Genomic DNA, 14,061 nt, shown 5'->3' with positions numbered 1-14,061 from the left:
TTCGGGAGGGGGTTTTGGTTGAGGGGAGGTTGGAGACAGAGAGGGGGGGAAGAGAAAGATAGTTCAATGTTGTTGACTATTCGAAAAGAAGCTGGCAATGTCTTCGCATCTTTCCACAGAGGCTGCTAATTTAGGAGGGCCAGAGGAAGTTTGTTTTTTAACGATGTTACACAGTTCTCTGGGGCGGTTTCTAGCCTGGTCAAGTTGTGAGCGGAGAAAGGAGGCCTTTTTGTTGAAGATATGTTTTTTGTAATGGGCTCTGGTGGTTCTCAGGAGAGCCAGGTTGTCAGCGGAGGGATGACTCCTCCAAGCACGTTCTGATTGTCTGAGGGCCCGTCTTTCATTATTGAGTTCGGCGTTGAACCAGGACTTGGGAGGGATGTTTTTTAGTTTTTTTAGTTTAATTGGGGCAATTAGGTCAAGGGCACCAAGAATAGAATTGTTGTAATGGTCAGTAAGGTCGTTAGTGCTATGAGAGGGAGGGGGGAGAAGTAAGCGAGTTTTAATTGCTGATTTCAATTCGCCAGGTGGGATAAGGTGAAGATTGCGAGTGGGTTTCATAGGTAAAGTTCTAACGGGGGCGGGGCGAGTGATGGGGAGATTCAGGGTGAAAAGGATGAGGTGGTGATCAGACCAGTCTACAGGAAGAATATTAGAGAGAGAGGCCAGATCCTTGTTCGTCACAATAGCATCGAGGGTGGCACCTTTGGTGTGAGTAGGTGCATGGCAGAGTTGGGTCAGGTCAGTGATGTAATAGGTTAGGGTCCAATATAAGTACGGATAGCTGGACCAGTAATTTCAAACAAATTTATTCTTTTGCGCATAATCAGAGCAAGAATCTGGTTGAAGATTCTCCTCCAGTTCTCTTAGACATTAGATTCAGAGTTGAAGAGGTGACTACTACCATCTCTTCCAGCCCATCTAGAAAGGCACCCTGTCCTGATGGAGTACCAATGGGCCTTTATAGCAACAACTAAGTCTAGCCGGTAAACTTCACTCTGTTTGCGGAGTTTTTCGCACTCCGCAGAGCTCCCGGAGTTCCGAAAAACTCCACCCCGAGGAGCGGAGTTTTTTCTTGCTCGCGCTCAACAACAGTAAGTTGGCGAGCATGAGTGAGGAAAATCCAACGCGAGACCACTTCCTAGCGAGATTTCTCAACGCGGGCGGTCACGGATGGTCGCTACCACTAGCATTAAGAAACCTTCCGTTCGCATTGAGGGAGCTGCCGCTCAAGTAGAACTTCTACTCAAGTGGCAGGAAGAAGCAGTCCCTCTTGCACGGTGCAAGATACAATTTGTGCTGATTTTACAGCATGAGACAAACACCCAGCAGTAAAAATCAGTGTGAACGGCGCAAGGTAACCCACTCTGATGCTCGCAGAACTCCGCGTAGCTTGGTGGAGTTTTTGTCACTTCGCGGTGTTCTGCGTAGCTGAAATCTGCAAACTCTGCCCAGACTTACAAAAAACACCACTGTGTGGGCCTTTATTATTACCTATGCTTCGAATGTGGTGGTGTTCCACAAGACTTCCGAATCTTGACAACTTTCTGTCATAGTCCTTATCTTCAAGAAGGGAAATCGACAGGATGCCTGCTGTTACTGACCAATTACTTTATTAGACTCAGTGGTAAATGTTGGTGGCAGGATTATTCTGCACAAGATAGAGTTCTGGACCCAGCAGTCTGGTATCATAAGTAGGGTGTAATATGGATTTAGAGAAGGGCTGAGGACAAACGGTAACTACATCTAAGCCTGTTAACTGGAGAGTTTACAGCTGCAAAAAGGGGTTGCCTTTTTCACACATTTATGGATTTAAGTAGTGTTTTTGACTGTGTGAATTGTCATAGGTAGGTTTTAGTACCTTTGAATGATTGATTGTCTTTATTTGATTATAAATGCATAATCATAAAGAATAAGACAAAAGTACACAATACATTACCATTCTTTGATTACTTAAAGGCCTGGGAAGTAACAGTAGCATTCCGAGGACACATAACAGACAGGTCTAGGACATGGGAAATGTGGTAATCTGCCTCTGCTCCTAACCTTTGTGCCTAGTTATGGTATGAACTAGTCAATAGAGTGGCAGAGTTGTAGCTGAGAGTGGGTGATGGCTATGGCACTTTTTTCACAGAGTGCATGTGACTACAGGAGACTCCTGTCAGGAGGCTGATACGAAGAAACTACTAAATGGCTCCAAACTAATAAGCCACTATCATAGGCAGATGTGGAGTCCAAGGTCACTATTCAAAAGAAAGTCAGCATTCACCCCTGAGCATAGAAGGATGCCATTTTTTACCATTTTGGGACTTTATCACACATTTTTCAGCACGCATGTTTTTACAACGTGTTTTTTTTTTTAGTTCAAAGTATTTTATTAAATCTTTGCAGACAGAGGTAGACAGTGGTAAACTAAATAAATACACAGTAGGAAAGGATGTATACATTATAGGGAGGGGTGAACACTGCATAAGATGCTGATGTACACATTCCGTTGCTTCAAACTGCACATACAGACTTTCAGTGGGTTGTATGACATTTTTTAGCACACATTTTTTTACAACGTGGATGTTTTAACAACGGATGCCTTTCCCACGCATTTAATGTAAGATGGTCGGTGTGGGGGTCTCCCTCCACAAATAGATTGTTTTTAAATGAATAAACAGTGTGGTAATTGCATCTGATGTAAAAATATACAGGTTGTAAAAAAATGCGTGCTAAAAAATGTGTGGTTAAGGCTTGCTACCTATTTCCCTGCGTTGTTCCGTCATACGACCCACTGAAAGTTTGTAGGTGCAGGTGGAAGCAACTGAATCTGGTGACAGGCTGACAGAGCAGGGATCAGAGGGATATAACACTCTCAGCCATCCAGGGATCTCTGTCCTCTGTGGTTTCTCAGAGTGGGGGGCAGTTTGTCCACTCCATCTCCCACCAGTCCAAGGGTGGTATCCTGCAACTGGTCTCCCAATCCAGGGTCTGTACACTTGGGTTGGACTGGGGTCAGAGGTGAGTCTTTCCTCCCCCTGTTCCCCCTTCTAGAGTTCTGCACTCTCCCGCCAGATGTGGTAACCCCAGAAGACAAAATGGTAGAGACGCTTGTTGCAGTCTCCCCTCCTTCCAGGCCAGGGGCAATACCTTGAACCTGGCCCTCCAAGCCAGGGTCTTACCCTCAGGCTAGACAGTGGTTAGGGGTGAGTCCTTCCTCCCCTACCCCTATACCTGGGCTTCTGCACATTGCTTTGTGGAGTGGTACTGATAGACGCCAGAACTGGTGGAGCACTTGGGTCAGCAGCTCCCCCAGGTTCTCCTGACACTATGGTGTCCCCCTCAGTGGATGGTCTACCAGTACAAACTAGATTCCGTTCTTGGGTCCCTCAGGGTATTCTCCAGGACCTGGGACTGGGCATAGGGCACCTTGGGATATCGCTGACCCCCACCTCTCCTCCTACTCTCCTCTCAGAAGGGACATGGGATGAAGTGTAGTGCATACAGCATGCTCAGTAATGTCGGTGGGACCGCTTGGAGAACACATAGGCACAAAGAAGGGCAAGCAGCAGGTCAGCACAAGAGTCCTTCTTGCAGGGTGGCAGTCACTCCAGCAACCTAACAGGCAGGCAGGCATGCACATGCAAGGCAATATGTTCAAATGGTGGTTCCTCCTGGTAGTACCACAGCGCCTGATGAAACCAATGTCAAGGGTCATCAGGGTAACCAACAGAAAAGCAATACAGTAAGTTCTTTAGGCCACCCAGATTAGTAATAGACAGCAGGGCAACAGCAAAAGAGCAGTATGAGTGAGTCCTTTGGGCAGCCCAGCAATCCTTCTGACAGATGTTCAGTCTCCGTTCCAAAAGCATTCTAAAATCATGGGGTCAGAGCCCCTTTACTTATACCGTGGTGCCCTGCTTCTGGAAGTTGGGGGAAGTTTCCAGCTAGGTCTGTGAAGTTCGAGGAGTTTCCCTTCTCCCCTGCCCTGGTTCCCGACATCAGTAGGGGGTAAATCAGCCCATTGTACGAGGGCAGGAGACATCCTATACAAGCGTGCCCGCTTCCCTCTCCACAGCCCAGGAAGACTATCAGTATGCAGATGAATACAGATACCTCACTTGACACCCAGCCCCTCCTGTATGCAGAAAGTGTAACTATCACTCTGCCCTAGACATGGATTGGAATCACACTGCAAAACACTTGAGTTATAAACACAGAGAAATGCTTACTTTCTAAAAGTGGCATTTCTAAAATAGTAATAAAAAATCCACCAACACCAGTAAACGCGATTTTTCACTGCCATTCTAAACATACCAAACATGGCAACGCCACTTCTATCAGATCAGGGTTTACCACTTAAACACTTATAAGGGAATTTCCAATGCTAGCCTCTGAGAGGAAAAGGCCTCACTGTAATGAGAAACAAAATAGGGTGGTTGTCACTACCAGGACATGCCACACAATAAAGTCACATGTCCTGTCCTTCACTCAGACAGTTTCCTGTCCACACAGCTACCTAGGGCCTACCTTAGGAGTAACAAGGGGGTTTAAAAGTTTTAAGGCTTGGCGTGTAGTTTTAAATGCCAAGCCAAAGTGGCAGTAAACTGTAAAACACAGGCCTTGTAGTGGCAGTGGTCTGTGACAGGTTTGAAAGACTACTTCTGTTGGTGTTGAAAGCAGTGCTGCAGGCCCACTAGTAGTATTTCATTTACACACCCTGGGTATATGGTATACTGCTTTACAAGGGGCATATGTAAATCAAATATGCCAAAAAGGTGTAAACCAATCATACCCCTTTTTAGGGAGAGAGCATGCACTTTAGCACTGATTAGCAGTGGTAAAGTAGCAAGAGGCAGGCAAAAAGTTTGGGGGGATAACCCTGAAAAAAGGGCTAGGTCCAACAATCTGTAGTTTTACTATCTGCTTCTACAACTCCTTTAATTTTAGACCACTTTATGTGTTCTTACACTGTGTTCTAATGCCCCCATGTTTAACTCCTTTTCTCTAGTCTTTGATGAGGAACTCTGTGGTTCTTTTGCCCGTGCGAACCTACAGCTTCTCCCACCAACTCCACAATCCTACATGACACATTTTGTCTTTCAATACTATTTCACACTAGCCTGGTATCTTTTACATCAATCTGTTTTTTCACAGGATGATAGTTGCATCTTCTGCACTGTTTGGATCATCTTTTTTTCTTAACACTCTTTTAATAGTTGGGAACACTGGGTCAAAAAGAGATTAATTTTCCGCTTATCAGTCCAATCACAGTGCTTTCGTTTTTATTTTAAACATTCTCTGTCACCTCCTCACTTTATTTACTATGGTGCCCCAAAAGGTTCTGGTTTTCTGTTACCTCTCTTATTTCTTCTATTGGATTTGAGTCCCAGTTCTACACAGACAAGTCCCACATTTTCTTTATCCTTTATTTCGGCCCATTATAGGTCATAAAAGATACACAACACATAAGAAATAGACAATATTTACATAAAAACAATCACAATCATCTTGTTTAAAAAGCAAAAAAATAATTTCATAAATACATTTTCGTATGTTTTCCAGCTTTCTCATCTTCACAAGAACATGCCTTTTCCTTGATTTTGTGCTGTCAAGGTCTGTTTTTATTTTTTTAAATTTTATTGGGATTAACAAGAAAAAAAACAGCAAGGCATTAAATACAATAAGTCCTATTTAACATAGTAATTTTAAGGGAAAAAGAATATGTAAAGATTATAACTATCAAGATGTATATAAAGAAAAAATATATGTCCTGTATACACAAAAGGGAAAGGTGGTTTAAGGTGGTTTTCGTACAACATCTGATTTAGCCATAGTTTTAGTAGCAGAAGAGGCAGATAAAGATAAGTATGTGGTTACAGAAAGCCTTAAGAGATCTCTCCTAATTGCTGGAGATTTGGGAGAAACGTAATTAGTGTATAATCTATGATAAAAACATACAGCGTTCCACCAAGATCTAAAGGTAACTTTATCAGCTTGTTTCCAATTTGATGTTATTAAATGAAAAGCAACATCTAACAGTAGATCCTGGAGCTTAAAGTTGATTGGGGTGACAAAAAGCCTAAGAATATATTGGTTAAAGAAAAGGGAAAATTGATTTTGACATTTTTCTTAATATGTAACCAAACTAATTGCCAAAACTGATAAATAGATGGACATTCAAATAACATGTGTTTTAAATTAGCAGTGGGACAGGGACAGGACCAGCAAGTGTAAGGGGTGTTTGATGATAAAGACGCTAAAGTCACTTGTGTGGTGTTAGCAGCTCGAGAGGTTTTAGAAAGTTTAGACCATAATTTATCTCATATTTCAGTTGCCCAACATTGTGAAAAATCCTTTACCCATGCTAATTCGGTCTTTGATTTATGTCTGTCTCAAGGTGATTGCAAAGTTTTGTAAATAGAGTGGGCAGATGGGGAGGAATCTAATAGTGGAAAAAGAGAAGTGCATTTTGCGGGGAGATTAGAGGTATTTGGTATTGTAAGCAGGTATTGGTTAAGAGAGGGATATAAAAGATCATATTGTGATTTAAAATTAATTGGAAAATAAATTGTTTTTTTAGGTCGTCAAACAAAAGGGGTTAAGCAAAAGTTGAGATATCCATCGCAAACTTTTAGAATGCTATTTTTTCCAATAAATGGTGCGATTGTTAATTCGTAATGACTTATTGTGCCATTTGGGTTGTCGTTGATATTAAGAACTAAGAGAGGGATAAGAGGATGGTAGGAGAGGTGCCAAAAGTTTATGAGAGTGAGATATAGTTGGAGACCGAAATAATGATGAATTATTAGTAAAAGCAAGAATCTCCAGAAAATCAAAGGGGTAAATAAAAGATTTCTCTATTTGTACCCACAAGGGAGAAAAAGTTGAGAGAGCCATCAAGTAGCTTGTTTTAGAAACAAAGCAGAATGATATGTTTGAAATAAGGGAATCTAAGACCTCCGTTAGATTTATCATTTTTCAAGGAAATTAAAGCAATACGAGGGGGGTTGTTTTTCCATAGAAATTTTGTCAAGAGAGAGTCAATTTTCTTAAAATAATATCCAGGAATGCAAACTGTAATGATAGAGATAATATATAAAATCAAAGGAGTGAGCATCATTTAGATCGAATCCATTCAGCCCCACGAGGAGAGAAAATGTGGATACCAGCGCGTAATAGTATCATTTAATGATTGGATGATGTGATCCAAATTTTATTTTAAGGTTTCAGAAATTGTTGAAGAGAACCACTAGCCCAGATATTTTATTTTAGAGGTTTGCCAAGAGAAGCCCGAATGGTCAAAAAGATGTTTTTGACATAAAACATTTAACGGGAGGACCTCGCATTTATCAGTGGTAAGTCGATAACCTGATAATAGGGCGAAAGTATTAACTTGTTGAAAAAAGGGAGGGAGGGAAGGTTCAGGATTAGAACAATATAAGAGAATGTCATCAGTATAAACAGACATTTTGACCTGGTGGGGACCAAAATTAAATCCTGAGATACGAGTATCCCGCTTATTTTGGTTACAAAAGGTTCTAAAGCGATGACAGGGGTGATAATGGACACCCTTGACGAACCCCTCTTAGCAAAGGAAAATAATTTGAGGTTTTACCATTGACAAAAATTGAAGCTGAGGGGTTAGAGTATAATAGGGAGATTAATGAAATCAGTTTAGGTGGAAAGCCGACCCATCTTAATAGATGGAACATAAAGTCCCATCCAATCCTGTCAAAAGCGTTTTCTTGGCAAAGATCATATAGTCGGTATTGACTAAAGAAATGGGACAATAATTCTTACAGAAAGAGGGATCTTTATTTTCTTTTGGAGATATAACTTTATGTATAGGTGATTTATATAGGAGTAAGGTTGGGTAGGAGAAGTTTTGCAAAATGATCACAAAATTCAGTTGTAAAGCCATCAGGCCCAGTGGCTTTTCCTCGGCGTAACACTGAAACTGCATGATAGATTTCCGTTAAAAAGAAATATCCATTTCTAATGAGTCAAGATCAATGTGATGAGAAGAAAAGAAAGGAATGGATTGAAAATAAGCAGAGAGGTCAGATTGTGTTCGTTGTGTTTCTGGAGAATATAAGTTTTCATAAAAGGAAACAAACTCATTTAAAATATCATTATCTTTCAAAAGAAGATTCCCTGCAGGGCCCTGTAAAGATTTTATCCTAGTTCTATCTTTTTTTATTTTTAAATAATTAGCTAGTAATTTCCCCATTTTATTCTCCTCCCATAGTAACAAGTACTGCATTTCAATAAATAAGAAGAAGCAGCATCTGTTGATAGTCTGTTAAAAGTAAGTTTGGCATCAATAAGATTTTTCAAAGAAGATTCACTATTGGTTTGGTAGTAAGTATACTCGAGCTGTTTGATTTTTTTAAAGAAGTTGAGAGGATTGGGCATCTAGGAATTTTTTCTTTTGTGAGATGGAATTTATTATAAAACCCCTGGCAGTTGCTTTTAAAGAATCCCATTTCATTGCAAAAGACGTCTCTGGGGTTGAATTGGTATCAAAGAATTCAGCAATAAAGTAACTGAATTGTTGGCTAAAATTAGAATCTAGGAGTAAAGAATTATTAAAGCGCCATCTCCCTAAATATGGGGAAAAAGGGATAAGGTTCTAATCCACATGTACTGGAGCGTGATCTGATATTACAATTGATTCTATCTCAGCTTGAAGAGCATGTTGTGCTAAAGGTTTACTCAGAAAAAGATATTCAATTCGGGATTGTGAATAGTGTGGCGTTGAATAAAGACTATATTCTCGAAGGTCTGGGTGACAAAGTCACCATATATCAACTAACGATTTACGGCGAATAGTTGAAGTAAATTGTGAGTGCATCTTGTTGGGGAGAAACTTAACAGTTGAATGTCTATCAAATATGGGGTCATGGATTTGGTTGCATTCACCACCAAATATAATATAATCATCATCGAGTAAAAGCATTTTATCAGAAATCTTTGTCCAAAAAACATTGTCAACAGAAACAGGGCCATATACATTGAAAGTAACTAAAGATATCTTCTCAATAAGAAGTTTAACAATATCCCATAGGCCTTCAGTATCAGATTCTTGGTGTATGACTGAAACATTAAATTTGTGATGACAAAGAATCAGAACTCCATTTTTCTTACCCAAAGCAGGAGAATTGAACACATGACCCACCCAACTTCTCTTCAGTTTGGAAGCTTCAGGCTCAGAAAGATGAGACTCTTGCAGTAATGCAATATCAGTATTAAACTTGCCTAGGTGAGATAACACCTGTTGTCTTTTAATGGGGTTACCTAGTCCTTTGACATTCCAAGCAGTAACCCGGAAGGTATCGTAATGCTAGAAACATGAACATTCGAAATGCCTACAGTAACAATATTAGAATTAGGATAAGTCAGGTATGAAAAAGAAAAAATATATAAATACAACATTTGTTTAAAAAGAAAATGCTGTGATGAACCTTTGAGAGAAGAATGTGGTCAAAAAGAGTCATATAGAAAAAAATGAACAAAGGGGAGGAGAAAGAAGAAACAAAAAGACAGTACAAGTCATACGAATGACGACTAAAAACCTATCTACAAGATAGAAAGATGATACTGGAATGGCGACAACAGGAGACAACGACTACAGCACACGAGTCCCATCGGATGTCAGGGTAACCTTGGGTGGATAATGATAACAACAGTGAAGGAACCATAGAGGAGCTGGAGGATGAACATGCAACTGTATTAAAGAAAAAGGAAAAATATTATGAATTGAAGCTGTTATAAGAAGGAGAAGAAAAAGAGGAAAAAGAGAAAGATTAAGGAAAAGCATCACAAAAGAATGATACAAAAAGGGAAACCCCCATATAGACAAACAAAATGGCAATTAAGTAGACTTTGAAGTGTCCATGACATCTGGTCTATGTTGTTGAAGAAATTCTTGTAAAGCAGCCGGTTCGTCAAAAGTAGTAGTCTTCATCTTGTAATTGACTTTAAAGAGGCAAGGGTGTATCAGACCACATCTGGCATTCATAGTTCCAAGCTGAGGACGAAGATCCCAGCATTTCTTGTTATGGTCCGCGGTGGCTTTTGCATCATCTTGAGTGAAAAAAAGTCTATGTCCCTCCCCAAACATATGTTTTTTTGAGATTTCACTGCCAACAGGACTTGTAGTAGATCTGTATATTGTAGTAAGAACATAATAACTCCATGTGGTTTTGTTGAAATTTTGGGACCAAGTCTATGTGCCCATTGTATGTTGAGAGGGGAGGTAGTAGACATATCCAGAGGCTTAGGCAAGAAAGTCTGAGAGAAAACTGTCGGATTGGAGCCCTCCATATTTTCAGGAAGTCCGTAAATGCAGAGGTTATTTCCGCAATTCTGATTTTCCAAATCCTCAGTGTGTTTCTTAAGCAGAGATATCTCAGACTCCAAAATAGAGACACGAGAACATGTAGATTGAAGAGATTCAGTCTTTTGCTCAACAACCAACGCATGTGATTCCAAAGAAGACCATTTGTCCTTCAAAAGTTGTAGTGTTTTTGTAGTTTCTTCCATGAAAGGTTTTAGCACACAAATTTCCACATAAATCATATCTATGGAGGCAGTCGGGTATGCACTGGAGATGGGGGGGGGGGGTCTTTCTTTGCTCTCTCAGAAGTTCCCACAGGCATCTTGCTTGAAAGTTGCGATTTTGGAATAGCACCTGGGCTAGGTTCAGATTTATGAATAGTAATATCTTCCATATCATTATAAGTGGAGTCTGAGTCTGAGTTTACAACATGCTTGGTTGCAGCTGAGAGTTTAAGATTCCGTATCCTCCTCATGTACAGTAAAAGATTTACGCAGGCAGTAGACCATAGGTAGAGACCCCCAAAAATGCAAGACTATTTCAGTCATACAACGAGGAGGAGAGAGCCGCATTCAAAAAGCATCTTGAAACACAAGAAATCGTACGGTCAACCTTCTTTATCAGCAAGAACAATGAGGGCTCAATATACATGGAGAGGTACCATATTGCAACAATCAAGGACATCTGTCTTCACAGGAGTGTGATATTGAGGAGAAACAACTCTCAAAAAAGCCACAGAAGTAACCTCTTTAGGAGATACATGCCAGAGCCACCCAAAAGACCATTTGTGGTGTAAATACCGAAGAAAATGGCAAAGAAATGCTTGAAGTAAGAAAGGAATCACGATTGCTATCCAAAATGGCATGCACAACCTTATCCTGAGGAGAAATGCCCCGGGGCCATTATGGCTGTTAGAAACAAAAAAGTGTAAGTTATCGAGGGCTCCAGCGACTCACTGCTGAGGGGAGACGCTGAGTAGTCTCGTCCCTCGGCGAGCGCTGAAGCAGCCTCCAGTTCCAAAAAGGTTCCCCCGTCCGTCGGAGCTCCGCGCAGTCACGCCATCTTGAATTGGCGCCGAGACCACGCACCCAAGCTGTCGAGATCTACATGGCTTCTTGTTCACCTAAACTCAATCCTAAATAAACAACCATTGGCATAGCCAATAGGTCTCGCTTGTGGGACCTTATAAGCACATCTTCCACCTCATTATTTTGCAGCCTAGGCACATGTTCCAATGCCGCCCAGCGAGTGGCGCTGTTTCCTCACATGAGGTAAAGAAGGAAGAGAAATGCACGGCCGTGAAAGTTGCTCTCGGGGGCGCATTCCTTTGAAGTGTCAGGTCTGATGCAATTATGGGAGGCAGGCTGGTTAGGAAGCAAATGGCAAGGGAGGGAGGCTGAGGCTTTGATGTGGGGAGTCACAAGTGAAGTGAATAATTAGGGGAGGAGAACTGGCAGGCTGATAGGCAGAAGGCTCAGGCAAGCTCGTGCACGAAGGAGCTTGCTGTCACGTGATTCACGTGAACTTAAAGAAAACCGCAGCGCAAGAAGCCCTTGGTTTCACGAGGATTTTCAGGACATGAATTCTCGCTCCGCTCGATGCGCTTGCGCGCATCGATAGGTCGCGAGACCTAAAAAAGAATATTCTTCTTTCTCTCCTCATTCAATAATCCACCACAGAAATTATCTTTCCCTGCTTCAAAACACAATCTTCACTTTGAATTCAAATTCAGCACCTCGCTTAATATACTAAACTCAGGGTCTGTTTTATATTTCGGCGGATATGGTACTCTGTTACAAAGATGAAGGATATCCCATCCGCCATATTACCAGTGCATTATATTTTATGGCGATTTATATTCGCTGCAATATAAATCAGGCCCTCAATCTCCAAAGTTTTTCATTTCCGTTTTTACAATGGCCGCACCCTCGGATCATTCCTGTTTTTTTCCTTCAAAAACCTGTTGCTTAAAACCTTCCTGTCACTGCAATTGCTGCTACTCACTCTGTCGTTCTTCACTGGTAGATTACACCTGCACTTCAACCCATTCAAAACTCCTGTGTTCTTTTTTGTTCAGTTCAATATAACTAACAAATGCCTTCTTATCTGTCCCAGCATCATTGACTAAGCTTATCTTTTCATTTCAAATGTATTTTCCTTGTCTTGTGTTTAAATGTATTTATTCTGTGTCTCCCATTTATGTTCTTTAAACACCTATACTCATGTTGTTTGGTCTGCTGCTCTGTCTCATTTATTGGCTCCTTTACCAGCATGTGGTTACCCACACTTTCACTCTTCTGGCACCTAAATTGTGGCTTGTACTTCCTGTGCCTATAAGGCGTTCACAACCTATGTTCATTTAAAAGATTATTGATGGACTATTTTCATGACCCATCTACACATCTCTGATCTTTATATCATGTGATTTAAAGTGTTATTATTTTGGAATTTGATTTTGTACTATATTAGTAACAGCTGAAAATGGCACACCAGTAACATCCATGGAGGCAAGCAGTTTTAATTTAGGGCGTTTATTCCAGTTATTTTAGCTTTATGCATGTTGGTTACACCCCACCCTGTGCTCAACTACTGGATTCAGTGGTCAGCCCTCACTTAAGAGCTTTCATCCATGTAACACTCACAGCATCACACACAGAGCATTCACTCTATTAAATTGAACTTTTAATGCATTACAGGTAGCATGTACAGACACATACATCGACATGCTACACAATGCCATTACTAAACATTCTTTACAACTGTGAGATCTTTAATAAATAAAGTGCTAACACTAATCACGTGTTGGATAACATAGATTGCACTGGCTCTGGAGCAATATAGTGCCAACATTTTTGCCCAGTATAAACAGTTTTTTGCCTACTCTGCTTATGCAAATGTCATATTTCCAACTGTTGGGCACTGCAATTGTCAATATCAAATCACACTATTGTAATACATATAATCCAGCACTATGACCCTCATTATGGGTGACTTCTTAATTCTGATAGGGTCGGTAACTACTGGGAACTCCAGAGCTCTGTATATGTTCACCTAGAGTTTTCTGGCGCTGAACACATTATTTTGAGAATTCGGTGCTTAATTTATAAAAGAATCAGTGCCAGGGCCCTGGGCCGCGTCAGAAGCCCACTGTTCCTTGCACCACCCGTTGCCCTTGCCATCACTGGCAATGGGAGTACCAACACAACTTCTGACCATCTCACTCCTACAAGTGAGGCAATTCAGATCATTCCAAGCCCCAAAGCTTTAAGAATGGCTTGGGGGGACAGGTGGTAGTCATTTTTAATGTATATGGAATTAATAAACAGCTGTTGTTCTGCTCATCAGTAAATTAGACAAAGCATGACCATGAGGCAGGCTGTCATAAGTGCCGATGTTGTCAATTAAAAGCCGGTGCCGAGCACTGGAAACCACCGGCTCAAATTAAACACTGCAGGAATTAGACCTGAAATTAGCTATTTCCCTGGTGATTCCTAATTTCACTGGGGAACCTCAGGTTTTCACCTATAAGCCCTGCCAGCTCTGCCTCCGAAGTAAAGTTTGCCTGTGCATCAGTAACTTATTTGGGACAAGGAAAAGACTTAACGAAAAATATCTGGACCACAAAATAGAGGGTCCATGTTTGTATATGTGCAACACTGTTTAATAAAAAGGTGTACGTGTTATTACATTGTAAATAACCAATATATTGACATGAGTGAGGCGTTTCTCAGCTT

The 14,061-nt window shown here is 41.0% G+C and overlaps 1 protein-coding gene across 1 annotated transcript in view; it reads left to right on the top strand.

Annotated features, from left to right (window-relative positions):
* The window catches only part of TAGLN3 (transgelin 3), a 126,010-nt gene that overhangs the window by 80,388 nt on the left and 31,561 nt on the right, over positions 1 to 14,061 (top strand). The gene's annotated exons all lie outside the window — the stretch shown is intronic.

This window comes from Lissotriton helveticus, chromosome 8, assembly GCF_964261635.1.
Source record: "Lissotriton helveticus chromosome 8, aLisHel1.1, whole genome shotgun sequence".
NCBI classification, from domain to species: Eukaryota; Metazoa; Chordata; class Amphibia; order Caudata; family Salamandridae; genus Lissotriton; species Lissotriton helveticus.
Note: the sequence above shows the minus strand (reverse complement) of the source record. Positions and strands in the feature narration are given on the sequence as shown.